Consider the following 23,513-nt stretch of genomic DNA (forward strand, 5'->3'; position numbering starts at 1 on the left):
CAAGGCATTTCAGATGGTATGTATGTCATGATCCCAAGTGCTCTTCCTGAAATTATCAAATATCATAAAAACCATTGTAATCCCCACCTTAATCCAAAGATATTATTCCTCCTTAGCTCATGGCGCATCAGATCATTATGACATGTAAGTCATGACCCTAAGGGGTCATCCTGACCCCCTTAGAATCAGAAATTGTCAATTATCTTTAAATTATTGATGTTTGATGATCCTATCTCTATTTAATCTTTATCATTAAGTCTCTCAAATGAAATTTGGAGACTTATTGTTTTTGTACGGTTCTTAATACATGTATTATTCTTCTACTTCTTTTTCTTCTTTCCCGCTCTGAATTTAACTTGTTTCCCAGAGATGGCTGAACAGAATTGTACAAAACTCTAAGATATGATAGGCCTGCATATCTAGTTGTGCACCTTGGTTTGATTTTTCTCCTTTTGGGTTAGACAACCACTTTTCGGGGAGGGGGGGGGGAAGAGTGTGAGGTCTAACATTGAACTTTGTAGGAAGAATCGTAGACTCTATTGTAAATGGTAACTTGAAAACGGACAAAGATAACAATATAGGGTTTTTAATAACCATATATTGACTGTTACTGGCAATATATAGGGTTTATTAGATCTGACCCCGGGGGTCATCTCCACCACCCAGGAATTTGAAATTACCATATATAATCATGACCACTAAACCATATATATTCATGTTTCTGATGTTATGTAGGTTATAGACCTTGTGGGTGGTCCTGACCCCCTCAAACAGCAGGCCCCTTAATATCTTCAAAACAGTTAAGATCCCAACCCTCAAACCATATATATATTCTTGTTCGTTGGGTCAAGAGGCAACAAACAGTATGTAGGTCAAGGGCCCCTCGAACAGGAAGTGCACGAATATCTCGAAAACGGTTGAGATCCTCACCCCTTAACCATATATATTATTGATCCTTAAGGGGCACCAAAAGGTATGCAGGTAATGGGCCTCAGGGTTAAATTTAATTTTTCAAAACACACATCTATGGGACAGTTCCTATCATATCCTAAGATATGATGTGTTTATCCATTAAATCATGAAAGGAGTTCTAGGATCTATGTTTTTTTTGAAGTGAAAAACGTCAATATTCTGCTACTTTATGACTCCCTGGATGAAATTTAAATTCTTAAAACCTTACTGCACATCTATAGAATAGTCTCTATTATATCCCAAGATATGATGTGTATATCCATTTAATCATAAGAGAAACTCTTGAATCTATGGGTTTTTTTTTTTAGCGATTAACGTCAATTTTCTGCTACTATTTGACTCCCTGGATGAAATTTAAATTTTTAAAACCCTATTGCACATCTATAGGACAGCCCCAATTATATACCAAGAGAGGACGTAGCTACTCCAAAAGTTGTAAGAGGAGTTATGGGAACCATACTTTTTTGGCCAAAAAACCGTAATTTTTTGTTGCCCACTGATCCTCTTATGAAAAAAAAATCTGAAACTTGATCACACTTCAATATGACACCCCCAATCATATTCTAGAAGATCATTAAGCTACTGCCAAAAAAAATTACGTTTTTTAAACCAGTTTTTCTGTAAAAAAACCCCAAAAAAAACCAACTTCATTTTTCAGCCATTAAATGACCCCCAGGACAAAATTGAAATTTCCGAAACCTTATTGCGCATCTATAGGATACCCTAAAACATATTCCAAGAGATGATTTGTCTACTGTTGAAAATGTAGGAGGAGTTCGAGAAAGAAGGTTTTTTGTGAGAAAACGTCATTTTTTACCAATTATTTGGCCCCCAGGACTAACAGAGAATTTTTGAAACCTTTTTACAAAACAACGTGACACCCCAAATCAAACTTCAAGAGTTCAGTTTGCTGGTTTATAAGATGTAAGAGCCGTTTGAGAAAGTATAACATGACAGACGGACGGACCGACGGAACAGGATAACAACAATATACCGTAACTTTCTTTAGAAAGTGCGAGTATAACAATAACAAACAGTCAACCATATGAAAAAACTATATAGCGAAAAACAAATTCAAAGCACAGCAAGCATGGACCTCGAAAAAATATAAGAATGGGATTAGGTGCCTAAGTGGAGTACACACCCCCTTGCATTTTATAGATATATGATTTTGTAAATCTGATAATTTAACAATAATTCTATTCGTAGTTCTGTGTAATGATTTATCACATAACTATATTTACCCTGGCTATAATTGATAGCAAGGCGATACAGCAGCTGTATATGAAATAAGTCAAATTTGGCCCCCGTATTTCGCAAATTTTTAAAGCGTTTCAGGAACGTTTAATTGTTTTGTTATTTTCTAGAAGATTTGATATAAAATATATTTTTCACTTAATTATTTGAGTTTTTGCACTTATTGGCCGTATATGACGTCAGAAGTGACGCTTTTTTATAAATCAATCAGAATCATTCATTTATTGACATTTTTCTTATCTTTTTTAGAATGAGAAATATAGAGCGACGCTTTGAACAAGAACAAACTTTTCGTCGCTTATAAGTACTGAATAGATACATCTTTGGTGAAAATATTGTGTTTGTTCAAGTAATCGCTCAGTGTTATCTTAAAGAAAAACGGCTTAAAAACGACCCATTTTAAGCTAAAAATGAGAAAATGGCGAGAGAAAAACAGTTAGGAAGACTACTGTTAAATGTCACTTTGACAAATGAAAGCTCCATGAGCCCGAATAGTTACCCTAGACAACCAACAATGTGCACGCAAATTAGTTTATAGTCTGTATATTCATCACTACCAGACGGATGGTTGAACTTTCTCCCTGCAGGTTGATTTACCTTCTACCTAATTAAAACTAACACGTATAAATCCTTTTCTCTGTGATACGCTACACATATGTGGCGATCGTACGTGAGCGGATCTAATATCTAATCTTTATTAGATTGATTTACCTTTTACCTTGGTTAACTGTTGTGAGCCATGCAGTTGCTGTTATTTTTATTCGATATTAACTAAACCGAGCGCCGATGAATAATAAACATTGCCGTGCTACTTATGCTGAACTAGCAAGTTCGACAACATGGTTAACGTTATTTTAATAAAACATTTTGATTAATGTAGGTTTGGTATGAAGATTGAAATCGAGTTTGCCACTTCGTTTCAATGTCATACAACTAGGAGGTTTCAAAGGTGACTTTGTTAGTAGGTCGTGCTCTAGATTACTCATGAATATACCGGTATTAACATAGGATGGTGTATTTTGGTGCCAATAGCATTGCGATTGATTTGAAGATAATGTTCTCCATTTAACATAAAATTTTTGAATTTCAGGACATGTCCTTGGAGCTTGATGAGAAATTGAATTGAACTATACTCCTTTACAGATTGCAATACAGGTTTCAATACCTTCGTCATGCGGGATGTTAGTGTTCAGAGATGTAACATCCATTGTTATAAGAATTGTTTCGCATACTAGATTTTAATTGAAGATGGTGTTTTGTTAAGATAATCTGCTTTGACTTTTAGACGTGATGGTAAGTTTTCAACATGTGGACGGAGGTCGAGGTCAATGAATTCTGGGGTTTTTTCAGTGAAATATCTAATGGCACTTACTTTGGGACGTCCTGGCAATCCTTATGTGTGAATTCTCGGAATCACATGAAATTGGCTGGTCTTACATTTAGTAGAAAGAAGTTTTCAATATACATTATTACCAATTTCATTAATTTTAAACATAGTATGTAGTGTTTTGGTAATAGTATCTGAGATGTTATCTGTAGGATCAGGGTCAAGCTTTTGGTAAAAACGTTCATCTGATAATTGTCTGTATGATTCAGCAAGGTATTTGTTTTTATTCATCAATACTATTATCGAACCTTCATATGCTTTTTTCAGGACGATGTCCTCCTCGTTCTATATGGGTTATTACGCTGATATTTCTTCTTTGTTTAGTTTGTAGAGATACGCTAGAAACGTTGAGTACACTACAAACCTCAACGTTTAATTCTTTTCGTCTATAGTTGGAAATGCTTTCCATACAAAGCGTCTGGAACAAGGTGCTTTAGTTTTTTACGGAGACAGATTTCCAACTTTGGATATGTTAATACATTCTCATTTTTTCACAATTATATGATAGAACTATCTTCCGCTGGGTCGCATGCTGACTGGCGTTTTTCATACTTATTGTCAGACCACAATATAATCACCTAATTGTTCCCGTTTTCCTCGTTTTCCGACCAAGGCAAAGCAAAGCATAAGAGCACGCGGCAGATGTGACCGGTCAACAAAGGATGCTTACTCCTCCATGGCTCCATGGCACATGATCCTACCTCTATGTTGGTGTTAGAACTGCTCCTGTTTTAGATTTTGCGTTTCGTTTTAGACTGTTCGTTGGCCGCCAATGTCTTGTATTATCTTATTTGGAAACTGGTATCTTTCCGAACAAAACTGCTTGAAAAAAGTCATGAAGCCGGAAATAACAAAAGTCATTTATCGACCAATCGAATCAAACACCTCTTAATTGGGACTTATTGTTTTATTATAGTTTAGCATGAAACAAGTGTATGTCTTTTGACATATTCATTATTAAACGTTTGTCGTCTTTTGAAAAGTCACAATGGTGTACAAATGCAAAGGATTACATGCAGTAATATGCATATCCTTCCCCCAAAATTTATGCTTGATAAAAAGCTTTAAAAATATGATTGAAGTTATTGGTAATTATAGTTAAAATACGTATGTAAAAGGTGTTAACCTATTAACGTCATTTTATAGTTATAACATGCAAAAATATGTGTTTTTAATGGTTTTTTGGCTGAAAAACATCAAGCGCATGCTTGCATGATGTATATAATTATACTTTATTACTTACAATCATACTTCGGCCTCCTCATGCCAGATGGCAAATAGGACAGCCACACAATCTTTTCACCCAGTCCGATCTTTTGTTTTTGCCATCACTGTTTTCCACGAGAACTTTATCTTTTTTTAGATCACTTCTCTACTGTTCTTTGCAATATTGATTTTGGCTTGCCCCTTTTCCTTCTGCCGACGGCCGTCCAGAAGTATCTTTTTTTAGATCACTTCTCTACTGTTCTTTGCCATATTGAGTTTGGCTTGCCCCTTTTCCTTCTGCCGACGGCCGTCCAGAAGATGTTTTTAATTTTCATCATATATAATTTGTTTCAGCCTATGATAATCCAATACTGATGACTGACCATCTTTAAGTTCTCCTTTTAAATAGGTTAAAGGTGCTTAAAGGTAGCTTAAAGACGATCTTTAAGCCACCTTTAAGCTATTAAAGGTGGTTCAAGGTGGCTTAAAGGGGGCTTAAAGAAAGCGTAAAGATGGTTAAAAGGTGCTTAAAGGCAGCTTAAAGACTATCTTTAAGCCACCTTTAAGGACAACTTTTAGATCCTTAATGTCCAAACTTCATTAAGCCACCTTTATGCCATTAAAAAATCTTTTAATTCAATATTGTGCTTAATTTACCAACAAAATGTACTACATTTATGACAATTTAATCAGCTGTGTTCAATGTACAAATATATTCAACCGATATGCGAAGTCTTTATTCTAAAAAAGCATGGCCTTGCGTCTGGAAAAACCCCCCAGATATTAATTAGATAAACACTAAGAAAAAAAGCATGTCTAGACACACAACGCAGCGATTTTAACAAGAGAAATCGATTATACATGAACATGTATGGTAGATAAGTAAATAATGTATATTAAGTCGCAAGTTTCAAAAATTGCAAGATAGAAAAGGTTTTTAAAACGGGTTTTGCAATAGAAAAAAAAAATGAAAAAAAATTCAAAACGCCCAAGACGAGGATTGAACCCAGAGCCCTTCGTTTACAAGTATCAACTCACTCCATCTGCGCCACAGCTACTTATATCTTTAATCTTAAATGGTTTTTATGTCCTATAAATTGGTGGCTATTGATTCAATGTAATGAGTGTGTATTTTTTACTTGAAAAGATTTTGACTTCCATTCAGTTTGTAACAATCAATTATATCTAAGAACTATATATGATATGAGTTGAATTTGGCCCCCATAATTCGCCATTTTTTAAAGTGTTTCGGGAACTATAAAATGTTATGTTAATTTTTAGAAGAGTTGATATGAAATATATTTTTCGCCTATTTGTTTGAATTATTTGCACTCACTTGCAGTATATGACGTCAGAAGTGACGCTATTTCTATAATTCAATCAAATTCAGTCAAAAATTGACATTTTCCCCATCTTTTAACGAATGGGAAATATAGAGCGCATGCTTGAACAAGGAAAATTTGTTTGTCAGTTATTAGTCTTGGGTAGTTACATCTCTAACTAAAATATTTTGTTTGTTCAAGCATGTGCTCTATGTTTTCTGAAAGAAAAACTGCTTGAAAACAAGCCGTTTTATGCTAAAATTGCAAAATGGCGGGAAAAGGTTGTCTCTATGATATCATATTTCTAAATTGTGGACACTTGAATCAAAATGAACATAATGTAAAAACATCACATATATATCTGTATAAAGAAAACAAATAATTACAGTAAAATGATGATGTTCATTTAAGGGGGCCATTTTAGGCCCATATCATATATAGTCCTTTATAAATTATATGCATGCATGTATTTAGAATGAAATACGGTACTTGGTCTTCAGTGAAAAAAATATATTATACCTGAATGGAAACTGTTAGGCTTACTAGTACTTAGTTAATAAATTTAAACCGGGTACGTTCACCTATTTCATAACTACATGTAAATGAAACGCAAGGAAGAAGATGAAACTATTTTTTAAATGCATTGAAACTATTAGGGTATTAGTTCTACGCAATCTCCCGGTTTTCGCGATAACGGCACCATTCCAGCATTAACAATTGTATGATGTACCCGGCCGGGTATGTGACATATTTACCCTTATACATATATTTAAATAATTAACTACCATTTATGATCACCGAACACTAATTAATTAGTCTCTATATTTTACTCTTATATACATTCATATTTTTAAAACCCAAAGTTAGGAAATAATACTTTGAGAATGAATTACAAATGTAGATAAACTCTCATTCACTGGACTTATCGTATACACGAACATGATAACGCCTTTAGAAACCCTGACGTACACCGGGGCACACGACACACTTGTTGTGCATATCTTGTATATTCTGTGTTAGTTCGAGGGGTTTTCTTAAGTTGGACAAACAATATATTCTAATTAGATACTATATTATACACACACGAACAAAACTCTGTCTAGACAAAAAAGCAGTAATATCCCGCCCTATATAACAAAGGCAATTGAGAGTCTCTTCATCTCTAACATGTATCTAGCAGATCTAGAATTAGACCTAGAAATAATTTTTAATAACCGGATGAACGAGAGAGAGAGAGAGAGATTTCACTGCTTAATTTATAATAGGAAACAAACATACTTTAAGGTAAACGTTTACTCAGAATGGAAAAAAATTCCACTGATGATAAAGAAAATCCATCTATTGTGTATTATAGACCTATCATTGTAGTGCTATTTTTCACTTCCATAAAAGTAGGTCAATGACCTGTGTTTGAGATTATGGCCACTGAATATTTTTTGAAAAATTTAAGAAAAGTCCCTAGAATTTTACACTATGATTGAAATTTCCTTGATTGTGAAAATAATACAAATTGCTATACTCTTTTAAAATGAAATACAGATTATGAATGGCAGTGACACTTAATAAACACAAAGCAAGTTTTCATTCACAAATTTTATGAATATTCCAGTCCGAATTTCCTCTATCAGTTTTCAAATTCCTACCCTTTTTTGATTCAATTTTACAAAAAATTGAATAATGATAATACTAAAACATTTATAGCATTAAAGTAGGCATATTGACCTTACTCTGCTGGCATAAAAGTTATGTGAGGTCGATGATCAAGATTTTGAGATATGGTGTCTTTTTTCGCTTTTAAGCATTTTTCGATATTTTTGTAGTGTGTGCCATTCGAATATATGAACGAAAAAATGAGATAAAACCAACAGAAAATGTGCAAAATTGTGTTCACTAACAAATAAATCATAACTTTGAATATTACAGTACTACCAAAAATATTTCAGTGAAAAACAAAATCTGAAAATTTTAGTCCGAATTTCCTCTGTTTGGCTAAAAGTCCAATTTTGAGCCTACTTCCATAAAATAGTAAAAATATCGAATGTTTTATCAATAATAATCCATTTATAATAAATATCGTTACTGTTTAGAACAAATTTTAATCATGGCATTGAACTTTATAGCAATCCGAATTTGAGAACTCAAACCCTGAGTAAACAACGTCCTTAATATAATTTCATGCGCAGATTTAGATACAGAGACTGCGCTCGCGCCTACAATAATTTTGAAACCAAAAAACAAAAAAGAAATAAAAAAGAATTTTATAGTGGTTATAGTTATAATGGAGCGACAATTAAAGTCGCCTGGAACACCCCCCTCCTTCCTTGGAAATTATAAATCACTCGGATCACTCCCTCCCATCCCTATATAATGACTTTTGTATTTAATTTATGTATTCAAGATGAATCTGTTCAGCTTGATTTAACTTGACTTAAAAGGAACTTAAAGATGGTGTAAAGACAACTTAAAGGGACAGTAAATGCCACTTAAAGGCACTTAAAGGTGGCTTAAGGCTTAAAGAAGTTTGGACATTACAGACCTATATTTACATTTCCCAGTGTCTTTGTCTGTGATAACACTACGTATCGATTTTGTACTATAAAACCCATAACTTCAAATGACGCATAATTGAGACGCCAGCGGGGTTTGCTTATTTATATTTAAATATTTAATCGTACAATGGCATAAAATTATATAAATATAAGAAATAAGGAATCATTCTTTGAATATTATGAAGTGATAATTTCGGTCCGAGCGTGATCAAATCTATCATAAAGCCCTTCGGGCTTTATTGGATTTGATCATGCCCCGACCAAAATTATTATGAGTTTATTAAATAAGCTCAGCATAAACGTGACTTAAAGGTGGCTTTAAGATTGTATATCATTTAAGCAACCTTTACGCCACCCTCAGGTAACCGTTAAGAACTTGCTTAAAGCTTGTTTTTTGCCCTGTGAACATCACTATCGGTCAAGAGGTCAAAGTAGTGCATGAATAATCTAAATAATCTAGATCACTTATTTTTCTATGTGCTCAAACTAATCGATTTGTGCTGAAACACGCAACTTAGATATCGAAATGAAAACTTAATTTTGGCATAAAAAAATTAGCCCATCTGTATTTTATGATACGAAGTTTTATACATTCATTTTCTTAATAAAATATAACATTAATTGTGGGGGATAAACTATAAAAAGATTCATGTTAAATATGTCTGTAAGCAGAATAATGTTTATGGATCGACATCGAAACGAGGCGTTCTTGAAAATTACAATCGCAATTTGTCAAAGTAGACTCTAACTCAACTTTTAATCGCTTTGTTTTCAAATTTCCAACCGCTCTGTAACTTCAACATAAGGTGTACCATTCTATTCCGCCAAGCTTTAATCGTTGTTTTTTTTTTAATTGCACAAGTGAATTTTCTTCTCTGTTTCACTTTATGATAATAAAAAAGTGTTGTCTTGTCAAAGGTAGTGTCATATTTATTTATGATGATAACCAAATACTTGCAACATTGTTGTACAATTTTTTGGTAATTTTATTCAATTTACAGACAGTTTCTTTGGATTGCTCAATTCAGACTGGGTCAGGACAAACTGAAACAGAAAACACTTATTAGAAAAATTGATCCTTATTGCATTTTTGTAAAAAAAAAAAAACACCATTTATGCATTGAATAATTATTTTAGTTATTTTTACAAGTTAAAAACAAAATATGTATGATGATAAATGGAGAACAACATAATAGGTATTTAGTCAAATTGTCCTTCAACCTGAAAGGTCTGTCAGTTTGAGTTCGTTTACGCCAAGATTTTCCAGATCTTCCGATATTTTCTGTTGATCTTCAACAGATGGGTTCCGAGTCTTGGTCATCACCACGTGATAGGTACCGGAAGCGGAAATACATTCGTTCGATTTAAAATTGAAGGTGTTTGAGACATTCACATTGACGATTTTATAAGGTTCCTCGTTGGTTTCATTATGAAATACGACTATGCGATATAGTTTACCTACAATTCAAAAGTGAAGATATAGGTACAACATTTCAAAGTAGCATAGTTTTAGCTCGTTCTATCTTAAATACATTAGAACATAATTGGAGCATACTTAGTTGTAATAAATCTTAAAATGTTGCATAATCTACAAATAAAAAAGTGTGAATGGGTTCAAAATGCACAAATAAGATCTGCAATAATAATTTCATTAAAAACTGATTTCAAATGAAGAAGTTTTAGTTGTTAATTTCTTTTATCATATTATATCTTATCACACACCATTGCTTAAAATCACAATATTAGACAAACACATAAATGTATCAATTGTTGCATAAACATAAAACATACATTGTATCTTCTGATATTATATTACACATAGAAATTTCGATACATGTGGGTATTTTTAAAAGTACAAGTGTATATTGAAATGCTATAACAGGCGTCTGCTCATCAATACATAGATATGTTCGATTTAAAAAAATTAATCTGTGAAGTTATTTATCAAGTCTGTTATGACACTTGTAATATTGTTTCCTTAACAGTTATACATATATTTCAAACAAACAAACGTTGGTAATTTAAATCAATTCAAATATATTGAAAAATGTTGAAACACTCACAGTTGTTCATCGATTTTTCCAAAGTGTAATTTGGTTCACCATCTACCACTTTCAACGAATAATTAGAATCGGTGAAACACTGCGACCTGTCAAAAACGGCTAACGTTAATCCAAAAATGGAATTTAAAGATATATAAATATATACGATGTAGAGATAAAGAACTTTTTACCCGTCATATGTTTTTTCAAACATGCGGATTCCCCCTTCCAATCCAACTTCGGTGTAATGTAAGATTACATGATCTTGGTCTAATGGTTGACCAGTCATGTAATGGTACCAAATGATTGAAGCGCCAGAAATCTAAAAACAACAATTGTCGTTTTTAAGAGACTTGATCAAGATAAAGGTCATTAATAAAGGAATCAGTTCTAAAGTTCCAAAACTATATTCTAATCAATAAAAGTTAAGTCTTACTGTTCGTGATTCCGTTATAGAATTTATCTTTTTATTTTAAAATGTGCTTGATTTATAAGACCAAAAACAATATTTAGAAGTTTCATTCAAGAAGAGGTCCTAGAAGGACTACAAAAGATAAGTGAAAAGGCTCTGCCAATACTTAACAGTAAGGAGCATGTTTTCTTTTTTGGAAAATATGAACTTATCAATGGTTAGCTGATTGTACAACCAGTGACAGGTATTTTTACAAAATTGTCTTACATTGAAAGTTTGTTTTTTGTATCGATGTTATCTGAATTTAAAAAAACCTTTTTGTCCAAAGTGATCTGAATTTTGCAAAGTATGATTTGTAAAACAATATGAAACCCCACAAATATATATTTATATCTTACTTGTTTGAATGTTCCGAGGAGAGCAATCAAAGGTAGAAGAACTTTTAGGACGACCATTTCGGCTAGTAAACTGTAATAATTTGATATTTCATCCTGATCCACATTTATATCTATAAGCAACCCATGTAACATATTTAAATCTTGATTTGTCAGAGGACGTATTAAACCAATGAAAATCCATTTTCTATTTTAGCGTTACTTATCAAAAGGTCCACATACCCTTTCCTTATCCAATTGGTTCAGTTTTTGTTGTCATCATCAATTGCGATGTCCTTTACATTTCGTTAACTCTGGAACCGCTGAACCAAATCCAAACAGCCTCCTTTTATTTACTTCTAAGAGTTTTCGTAGTGAGATAGTGTTTAAAACATTCACAAATGCTCTCAGAAAAAATGTAGTTTAACATTTGTCACTGCATAGTAAAAATGGTTAATAAAAATGTATTAATAAGATTAATTTTGATGTCAAGCCTTATGCAAATTAAAAAAAAAACAACCAACAAAAAAAAACTTAACAAAGAAAATGTGTAAATAATGGCATTTTTATGGATGTTTTATTTGGACATGTTTCACTACAAAATTTATGTAGGAAAGTTTCAGTTTGATATTTTATCTAATAAGATGTTTATTTTAATATTTTAAAAAGTGGAATAAAAATACATAAAGATATTAAACTCAAAATATACTGCAAATGTTAAACCTATATGGGTGTAAATCGTGAAATATTTCAATTCTTTAAACAATTAAAAGGCTATTTAATATTTTTTTTAAAAAGGCGATCACCGCAACCCAAACGTAAACAAACATGCAATCTTTGGACAATCTATCGGCACGAAGAAAATTACTAGCAATTTAATCATGAATTTACGTACAGGCGTTGAACAATTGTTTGTGTTGAAGCTTGAAATTCCACATCTTTGTAAAAGAAACAGCGTATTATTAAAAATGTACTTATTGTTTGATTCAAATGTACATCACATTATACCATAAATACCGACATTCGAATTTAACAACATACTTCTTTTTTATAAATAGAAACAGTGGTGACCCCCAGTTTGTAACAGTTACTTTTAGTAATGTAGCATCAGGGATGGTTTTCAAACATCAAATTGATCTATTTTAAAATTACAAATGTTCTTAATGATTTTCCATACCAGTATATGAGATGTTTAAAACACTAACGCAAACAATAAAAGTCAAGTTGAGACCAGAGTCTTTTAATCTATCATTTTAAAAAGTTTTTTAATGAATCATATTTTAATAAGAATTGCAAAAAACGATATAGTTGACGTATAAAATTAGAAACTTTTAGCACATGTGTTAAACCTTCATCTAAATTAATTCATAAAAAGGAAACAGCTGCTGTTTCCCTTTCATGTCAGTCTTACTAAGAATCAACTTTTTCTTTGAATGATTCTTTTCTGATCCATTTAACGCAATATGTAACATTGCTCTAAATTTGGATTTAAAAATACGTAGAAAGAGACAACAAAAATCATGGACCATATCATTCAATATGCGATTATAGATGTGTACTTTTCTCGGAAGTGCTGAAAAAAATTAAATCTGGGAAATATTATTTTTCACGATATTGGTAACAATTCAGAAATCAGAAAATGAATCCATTTTGCAAATAAAATAATACTAGATGCTGTCAATAGACAGTAACACCCGCACCAAGTGTTTGCCCTAAAATAACACTGTCTTGTACCAGTTTAATTAAAAATGAAGGCCACATGCAAGTTCCCGTAATGCATTTAAAAATTATAATTTTCATAACTGAAGGATGAGATCCCTTCCCATATGATAATACACATGAGCAGCACTTTATGTGCAATTTTGGGTTGAACTGTTTGCATGTGAATTTTAAGTTAATCAATAATCTTAACATTTCATGTCATAGAAAGTATAATGGTCTATATAATTATTACAAACAAAATTGAATTATGCCCCCTCTCCGCGGCGGTTGCCAGCTTTAGATTTGCTTCTCTGTGCCTACATGTACATAATCGTGTGCACGGCTTAGAGAAGGGTCGGAAGTAAGGATTCCAGACCCCCCTCCCATGAAAATTCATTTATATCAATAGTAAAATTACCAAAAATACACCTCGGACGCCAATGACCTTACAGATATGTAATTGCTCTAACCCATTGCGCTTCAATGTTAGGTAACATTATTTTGGGGGGAAAATATTATATTTATATTGTATTGTTTATTTCAATAGGAAGTATACCTCACAATATGCAGGTGTCCTGCACCACCTTAAAGCTGTTATTTACCTGATAAAATAGTGCAAGGGTTTTTGAAGAATAGGTCATAAAAACATGCACGTTACAAGTAACTGATCTTTGTCTGAAGTTACGTACACAACACAGGTCTACAAGTCTCAATAGCGGGTACTAGTTTTACCAAGCACTTCGATTAGATGGGTTTCAAGTGGTGTATACATACATGTATGTATTTTCCATATGCAGAAAAGGATTATTTAACATGCATAAACATTTCTTTTGTGATAATCAGCTAAAGGATTCATATTGTGCTCTAATTGGATTATCGTTTTGATGTTGACCTATATAGGTTAGCATAATACATGTATAGTGAGTATTGTAGTAGCACACTGTTATAAGTACATAAGTATTACTTTCACTTTCTAGATAAGGGATCTCCCTTTGCTAGCATACTGCATCATCATCTTTAATATTTAAATACGCTTATCATCGTTACCTATCCTATCGCATTTGTAAAGGTTCTGTCATTTTAATTGGAAAAGTTATTTTTTTATTTGTCAGACTTGCACTATTGAGTTGACCCCATTTTGACCCTGTAATAATTTCGTATTAAATTTGTGTATTACATGTAAAAGTAAGTGTAGAGATGTATCATTTTTATATGAGTTATAATAGGAAGGAAGGGGTCTTTCTTTCTTAATGTATTATAATGCATCAAATACAATGTAGGCCATGACCCTATGGGATTGTTCTGACCCCATGAAACAGGAAAATACAAAATATCTTCTTATGTAATTATGATGCATCAAATGGTGTAAATTACATGATCCCAAGGGTTTGTATTTAACCCCCTCCACTCCTATGAAATAGAAAATTAGGATACACTGTATATTTTGATAACTTTTGAGATCCTCATCCCTTATCCATATAATTTATTCTTGAAGATCATTTCACAATCTTGCAAGGAACAGGTGGAATACAGTTAAACGACAATTTGAGAGGATCGGAACGATACACTTATATAATAAGCACAAACATTGCAATAGCTCTCAAATTGACATATACCTGCCCATAGTGAATGATATAGATATAGGTTCCGTTCGTCATGGGCGGAAGGTGGAGCTCCAACAAAAGTGAATTTCTCTGTGCTTTACATATATCTATATCATTCACTATGGGCAGGTATATGTCAATTTGAGAGTTATTGCAATATTTGTGCTTATTATATGTGTGTATCTATGCAATGTGTATCGTTCCGATCCTCTCAAATTGTCGTTTGACTGTATTCCACCTGTATCTCAAGCGACTGTGTAGTGCGCAGCCAGCGCGCTAGGTTCCGTTCGTCATCGAAAGCAAGATTTTTGTCTTGCCTAGATGACCGAGTGGGGAGCGCGGTGGACGCTAACTGCTAGGAGAATGGGTTCCAGAGGTCGTGAGTTCAAGCCTCGGTCGGGGCGGAAGGTGGAGGTCCAACAAAGTGAATTTCTCTGTGCTTTATATATATCTATATCATTCACTACAGGCAGGTATATGTCAATTTGAGAGTTATTGCAATGTTTGTGCCTATTATATATGAATATAAATAAATAAATAAATAAATAAATATATATATATATATATATATATATATATATATATATATATATATATATATATATATACATATATACATATATATACATATATACATATATATATATATATATATATATATATATATATATATATATATATATATATATATATATATATATATATATATATATATATATATATATATATATATATATATATATGTATATATATATATATATATATGTATATATATATATATATATATATATATATATATATATATATATATATATATATATATATATTTCTCGAAAAGATGGTGCACAAATATCTCGAAAACGGTTAAGATCTCTACCCCTTAACCATATATATTCTTGATCCTTAAAGGGCATCAAACGGTATGTAGGTAATGGGCCCCAAGGTTAGATTTAATTTTTCAAAACCGTACTGCATGGACATCTACAGAACAGCCCCTATTATATCCCAAGATATGATGTGTCTATCCATTAAATCATAAGATGAGTTCTATGATCTATGTTTTTTGGGGTTTTTTTTTAGTGGTAAACGTCAATTCTCTGCTTCTAATTGACTCCCTGGATGAAATTTAATTTTTCAAAACCTTTTTGCACATCATTCTATAGGACAGCCACATTTATATCCCAAGAGATGATGTAGCTACTCTAAAAGTTGTAAGAGGAGTTCTGGGAACCAAACTATTTTGGGTCATTTTTGTTGCCAACTAATCTCCTTAATAAAAAAACATTCGGGAACCTGATCACACTTCAATATGACATCCCAATCATATTCTAGAAGATCCTTTGGCTACTGCAAAAAAATTACGTTTTTGAAACCAATTTTTATGTAAAAAACAAACAAACCCCAAAACCGTCATTTTTCAGCAATTTAATGACCCCCAGGATAAAATTGAAATTTCCGAAACCCTATTGCGCACCTTTAGAACACCCTAAAACATAATCCAAGAAATTATTTGTCTACTGTTGAAAATGTAGGAGGAGTCCGAGGAAGGTTTTTTGTGAAAAAACGTCATTTTTTACCAAATATTTGACCCCAAGGACTACCAGAGAGTTTTGAAACAACATGACACCCCAAATCAAACTTCAAGAGTTCAGTTTGCTGGTTTATAAGATGTAAGAGCAGTTCGAGAAAGTAAAACGTGACAGACTGACGGACGGACCGACGGAACAGGACAACAACAATATACCGGAACTTTCTTTAGAAACTGCGGGTATAACAATAACAAACAGTCAACCACATGAAAAAACTATATAGCGAAAAACAAATTCAAAGCACAGCAAGCATGGACCTCGAAAACATATAAGAATGGGATTAGGTGCCTCAGTGGAGAACACCCCTTGCATCTTCTAGATTTATGATAATTTAACAGTAATTCTATTCGTAGTTCTGTGTAATGATTTATCACATACCTATATTTACCCTGGCTATAATTGATAGCAAGGCGATACAGCAGCTGTATATGAAATTAGTCAAATTTGGCCCCCGTATTTTGCCAATTTTAAAGTGTTTCAGGAACATTTAATTGTTGTGTTATTTTCTAGAAGATTTGATATAAAATATATTTTTAATTTAATTTAAGAATTGTTTCGCCTACTAGATTTTAATTGAAGATGGTGTTTCGTTAAGATAATCTGCTTTGTCTTTTAGAAATGATGGTAAGTTTTCTAGCATATATCGTAAAGGTGGTTAAAAGGTGCTTAAAGGCAGCTTAAAGACTATCTTTAAGCCACCTTTAATCCACCTTTAAGGACAACTTATAGATCCTTAATGTCCAAACTTCATTAAGCCATCTTTAAGCCATTACAAAAATCTTCTAATTCAATATTGTGCTTAATTTACCAATAAAATGTATTACATTTATGACAATTTAATCAGCTGTGTACAAATATATTCAATCTCTTTATTCTAAAAAAGCATGGCCTTGCGTCTGGACAAAAAAACCCACACCTGTTGTGTATATCCTATTTATTCTGTGTTAGTTTCAGATTTTTTCTGAGGTTCATCAAACAATAGATTTTAATTAGATATACACAAAGAAAAAAAAGCATGTCTAGACACACAACGCAGTGTTTTTAACAAGAGAAATTGATTATGCATAAACATGTATGGTAGATAAGTAAATGATGTATACTATGTCGCAAGTTTCAATAATTCCAAGATAAAAAAGGTTTTTAAAACGGGTTTCGCTATAGATAAAAAATGAAAAAAAATTCAAAACGCCCAAGACGAGGATTGAACCCGGATCCCTTCGTTTACAAGCATCAGCTCACTCCATCTGCGCCACGGCTACTTATATCTTTAATCTTAAATGGTTTTTATGTCCTATAAATTGGTGGCTATTGAATCATTGTAATGAGTGTGTATTTTTTACTTGAAAACATTTTGACTTCCATTCAGTTTGTAACAATCAATTATATCTAATTTATAAATTACATGCATGCATGTAATTAAAATGAAATACGGTACTTGGTCTTCAGTGAAAAAAATATATCATATCTGAATGAAAACTGTTAGGCTTACTAGTACTTAACTAATAAATTTAAACCGGGTACGTTCGCCTTTTTCATAACTAAATGAAATGCAAGGAAGAAGATGAAACTATTTTTTAAAATGCATTGAAACTATTAGGGTATTAGTTCTCCGGTTTCCGTGATCACGGCACCATTCAAGCATTAACAATTTTATGATGTACCCGGCCGGGTATGTGACATATTTACCCTTATACACATATTTAAATAATTAACCCCCATTTATGATCACCGTTACAATAATTAATTAGCCTCTAGATTTTACTCTTGTATATATGTGTCTTTAATTTGTAGCGATAACATTTTTAAAACCCAGAGTTAGGAAATAATACTTTGAGAATGAATTACAAATGTTAATTAACTTTCATTCACTGGACTTATCGTATACACGAACATACCAACGCCTTTAGAAACCCTGACGTGCACCTGGGTACACGACACACCTGTTGTGTATATCTTGTATACTCTTGGACAAACAATACACTCTAATTAGATTCTATAGTATACACAAACGAACAAAACTTGGTCTAGACAAACAAAGCAGTAATATCCCGCCCGATATAGCAAAGGCAGTTAAGAGTCTTGTCATCTTTAACATGTATCTAGCAGATCTAGAATTAGACCTAAAATAATTTAAATTGAAAAAAATACATATCTGAAACCGTTTATTAAATTAAATCATGTATTATTCGTTCATTTTTTGTTTAATAACCGCATGAACATAAGAGAGAGAGAGAGAGAGAGAGAGAGAGAGAGAGAGAGAGAGAGAGAGAGAGAGACAGAGAGACAGAGAGAGAGAGCAACTTAGATGTCGTAATGAAAAGATAATTTTGGCATAAAAAAATTAACGCATCTGTATTTTATGATACGAAGTTTTATACATTCATTTTCTTAATTAAATGTAACATTGATTGCGGGGGATAAACTATAAAATAATTCATGTTAAATATGCCTGTAAACAGAATAATGTTTATGGATTGACATCGTAACGAGGCGTTCTTGAAAATTACAATCGCAATTTGTCAAAGTAGACTCTAACTCAACTTTCAATCGCTTTGTTTTCAAATTTCCAACCGCTCTGCGACTTCAACAGAAGGTGTACTATTCCATTCCGCCAAGCTTTAATCGTTTTTTTTTTCAATTCCTCAGGTGAATTTTCTTCTGTTTTTCACTTTATGATAATAAAAAAGTGTTGTCTTGTCAAAGGTAGTGTCATATTTATTGATAATGATAACCAAATACTTGCTACATTGTTGTACTTTTTTTTGGAAAGTTTTATTTAATTTACAGACAGTTTCTTTGGATTTCTCAATTCAGACTGGGTCAGGACAAACTGAAACAGAAAACAATTATTAGAAAAATTGATCCTTTTTGCATTTTTGTAAAACACCATTTGTGCATTGAATAATAATTTTAATTTTTTTACAAGTTAAAAACAAAATGTATGTGATGATATATGTGACATAAGAAGTATTTAATCAAATTGTCCTTCAACCTGAAAGGTCTGTCAGTTTGAGTCCGTTTATGCCAAGATTTTCCAGATCTTCCGATATATTCTGTTGATCTTCAACAGATGGGTTCCGAGTCTTGGTCATCACCACGTGATAGGTACCGGAACCGGAAATACATTCGTTCGATTTAAGATTGAAGGTGTTTGAGACAATCACATTGACGATTTTATAAGGTTCCTCGTTAGTTTCATTATGTAATACGACTATGCGATATAGTTTACCTACAATTCAAAAGTGCAGATATAGTTACAACATTTCAAAGTAACATAGTTTAGCTCGTTCTATCTTAAATACATTAGAACATAATTGGAGCATACTTAGTTGTAATAAATCTTAAAATGTTGCATACTCTACAAATAAAAAAATGTGAATGGGTTCAAAATGCACAAAGAAGATATGCAATGATAATTTCATTAAAAACTGATTTCAAATGAAGAAGTTTTAGTTGTTAATTTCTTTTATCATATTATATCTTATCACACAACATTGCTTAAAATCACAAAATTAGAAAAACGACAATCACATAAATGTATCAATTGTTGCATAAACATAAAACATACATTGTATCTTATGATATTATATTACACATAGAAATTTCGATACATGTGGGTATTTTTAAAAGTACAAGTGTATATTGAAATGCTATAACAGGCGTCTGCTCATCAATACATAGATATGTTCATATTTTAAAAAATAATCTGTTTAGTTATTTGTTAAGTCTGTTTTGACACTGGTAATGTTTCCTTAACAGTTATACATATATTTCAAACAAACAAACGTTGGTAATTTAAATCAGTTCAAATATATTGAACAATGTTGAAACACTCACAGTTGTTCATCGATTTTTCCAAAGTGTAATTTGGTTCACCATCTACCACTTTCAACGAATAATTAGCATCGGTGTAACACTGCGACCTGTCAAAAACGGCTAACGTTAATCCAAAAATGGAATTTAAAGATATATAAATATATACGATGTAGAGATAAAGAACTTTTTACCCGTCATATGTTTTTTCAAACATGCGGATTCCCCCTTCCAATCCAACTTCGGTGTAATGTAAGATTACATGATCTTGGTCTAATGGTTGACCAGTCATGTAATGGTACCAAATGATTGAAGCGCCAGAAATCTAAAAACAACAATTGTCGTTTTTAAGAGACTTGATCAAGATAAAGGTCATTAATAAAGGAATCAGTTCTAAAGTTCCAAAACTATATTCTAATCAATAAAAGTTAAGTCTTACTGTTCGTGATTCCGTTATAGAATTTATCTTTTTATATTAAAATGTGCTTGATTTATAAGACCAAAAACAATATTTAGAAGTTTCATTCAAGAGGAGGTCCTAGAAGGACTACAAAAGATAAGTGAAAAGGCTCTGCCAATACTTAACAGTAAGGAGCATGTTTTCTTTTTTGGAAAATATGAACTTATCAGTGGTTAGCTGATTGTACAACCAGTGACAGGTATTTTTACAAAATTGTCTTACATTGAAAGTTTGGTTTTTTGTATCGATGTTATCTGAATAAAAAAAAAACTTTTTGTCCAAAGTGATCTGAATTTTGCAAAGTATGATTTGTAAAACAATATAAAACCCCACAAATATATATTTATATCTTACTTGTTTGAATGTTCCGAGGAGAGCAATCAAAGGTAGAAGAACTTTTAGGACGACCATTTCGGCTAGTAAACTGTAATAATTTGATATTTCATCCTGATCCACATTTATATCTATAAGCAACCCATGTAACATATTTAAATCTTGATTTGTCAGAGGACGTATTAAACCAATGAAAATCCATTTTCTATTTTAGCGCTACTTATCAAAAGGTCCACATACCCTTTCCTTATCCAATTGGTTCAGTCGTTTTTGTTGTCATCATCAATTGCGATGTCCTTTACATTTCGTTAACTCTGGAACCGCTGAACCAAATCCAAACAGCCTCCTTTTATTTACTTCTAAGAATTTTCGTAGTGAGATAGTGTTTAAAACATTCACAAATGCTCTCAGAAGCAATGTAGTAAAACATTTGTCACTGCATAGTAAAATGGTTAATAAAAATGTATTAATAAGATTAATTTTGATGTAAAGCCTTATGCAAATTAAAAAAAAAACAACCAACAAAAAAAAACTTAACAAAGAAAATGTGTAAATAATGGCGTTTTTATGGATGTTTTATTTGGACATGTTTCACAAGAAAATATATGTAGGAAAGTTTCAGTTTGATATTTTATCTAATATGATGTTTATTTTAATATTTTAAAAAGTGGAATTAAAAAATACATAAAGATATTAAACTCAAAATATACTGCAAATGTTAAAACTATATGGGTGTAAATCGTGAAATATTTCAATTCTTTAAACAATTAAAAGGCTATTTAATATTTTTTTTAAAAAGGCGATCACCGCAACCCAAACGTAAACAAACCTGCAATCTTTGGACAATTTATCAGCACGAAGAAAATTACTAGCAATTTAATCATGAATTTACGTACAGGCGTTGAACAATTGTTTGTGTTGAAGCTTGAAATTCCATATCTTTGTAAAAGAAACAGCGTATTATTAAAAATGTACTTATTGTTTGATTTAAATGTACATCACAGTATACCATAAATACCGACATTCGAATTTAACAACATACTTCTTTTTTATAAATAGAAACAGTGGTGACCCCCAGTTTGTAACAGTTACTTTTAGTAATGTAGCATCAGGGATGGTTTTCAAACATCAAATTGATCTATTATAAAATTACAAATGTTCTTAATGATTTTCCATACCAGTATATGAGATGTTTAAAACACTAACGCAAACAATAAAAGTCAAGTTGAGACCAGAGTCTTTTAATCTATCATTTTAAAAAGTTTTTTAATGAATCATATTTTAATAAGAATTGCAAAACACGATGTAGTTGACGTATAAAATTAGAAACTTTTAGCACATGTGTTAAACCTTCATCTAAGTTAATATATAAAAAGAAAACAGCTGCTGTTTTCCTTTCATGTCAGTCTTACTAAGAATCAACTTTTTCTTTGAATGATTCTTTTCTGATCCATTTAACGCAATATGTAACATTGCTCTAAATTTGGATTTAAAAATACGTAGAAAGAGACAACAAAAATCATGGACCATATCATTCAATATGCGATTATAGATGTGTACTTTTCTCGGAAGTGCTGAACAAAATTAAATCTGGAAAATATTATTTTTCACGATATTGGTAACAATTCAGAAATCAGAAAATGAATCCATTTTGCAAATAAAATAATACTAGATGCTGTCAATAGACAGTAACACCCGCACCAAATGTTTGCCCTAAAATAACACTGTTTTGTACCAGTTTAATTAAAAATGAAGGCCACATGCAAGTTCCCGTAATACATTTAAAAATTATAATTTTCATAACTGAAGGATGAGATCCCTTCCCATATGATAATACACATGAGCAGCACTTTATGTGCAGTTTTGGGTTGAACTGTTTGCATGTGAATTTTAAGTTAATCAATAATCTTAACATTTCATGTCATAGAAAGTATAATGGTCTATATAATTATTACAAACAAAATTGAATTATGCCCCCTCTCCGCGGCGGTTGCCAGCTTTAGATTTGCTTCTCTGTGCCTAAATGTACATAATCGTGTGCACGGCTTAGAGAAGGGGTGGGAGTAAGGATTCCAGACCCCCCCCCCTCCCATGAAAATTCATTTATATCAATAGTAAAATTACCAAAAATACACCTCGGACGCCAATGACCTTACAGATATGTAATTGCTCTAACCCATTGCGCTTCAATGTTAGGTAACATTATTTTGGGGGAAAATATTATATTTATATTGTATTGTTTATTTCAATAGGAAGTATACCTCACAATATGCAGGTGTCATGCACCACCTTAAAGCTGTTATTTACCTGATAAAATAGTGCAAGTGGTTTTGAAGAATAGGTCATAAAAACATGCACGTTACAAATAACTGATCTTTGTCTGAAGTTACGTACACAACACAGGTCTACAGGTCTCAATAGCGGGTACTAGTTTTACCAAGCGCTTCGATTAGATGGGTTTCATGTGGTGTATACATACATGTATGTATTTT

General features: G+C 32.0%; 1 long non-coding RNA gene across 1 annotated transcript; it reads right to left on the reverse strand.

Moving 5' to 3' along the window:
- Positions 1-20,251: 20,251 nt before the first annotated feature.
- On the reverse strand, positions 20,252-21,153 carry LOC109617744 (uncharacterized). Its single transcript, XR_010714586.1, has 3 exons — positions 21,043-21,153; positions 20,423-20,553; positions 20,252-20,338 (listed from the first exon to the last, which is right to left on the reverse strand). It is a non-coding gene; the product is annotated as an uncharacterized lncRNA (long non-coding RNA).
- Between the last annotated feature and the right edge of the window lie 2,360 nt (positions 21,154-23,513).

Source organism: Magallana gigas, chromosome 6 (genome assembly GCF_963853765.1).
Source record: "Magallana gigas chromosome 6, xbMagGiga1.1, whole genome shotgun sequence".
In the NCBI taxonomy this organism is placed as follows: domain Eukaryota; kingdom Metazoa; phylum Mollusca; class Bivalvia; order Ostreida; family Ostreidae; genus Magallana; species Magallana gigas.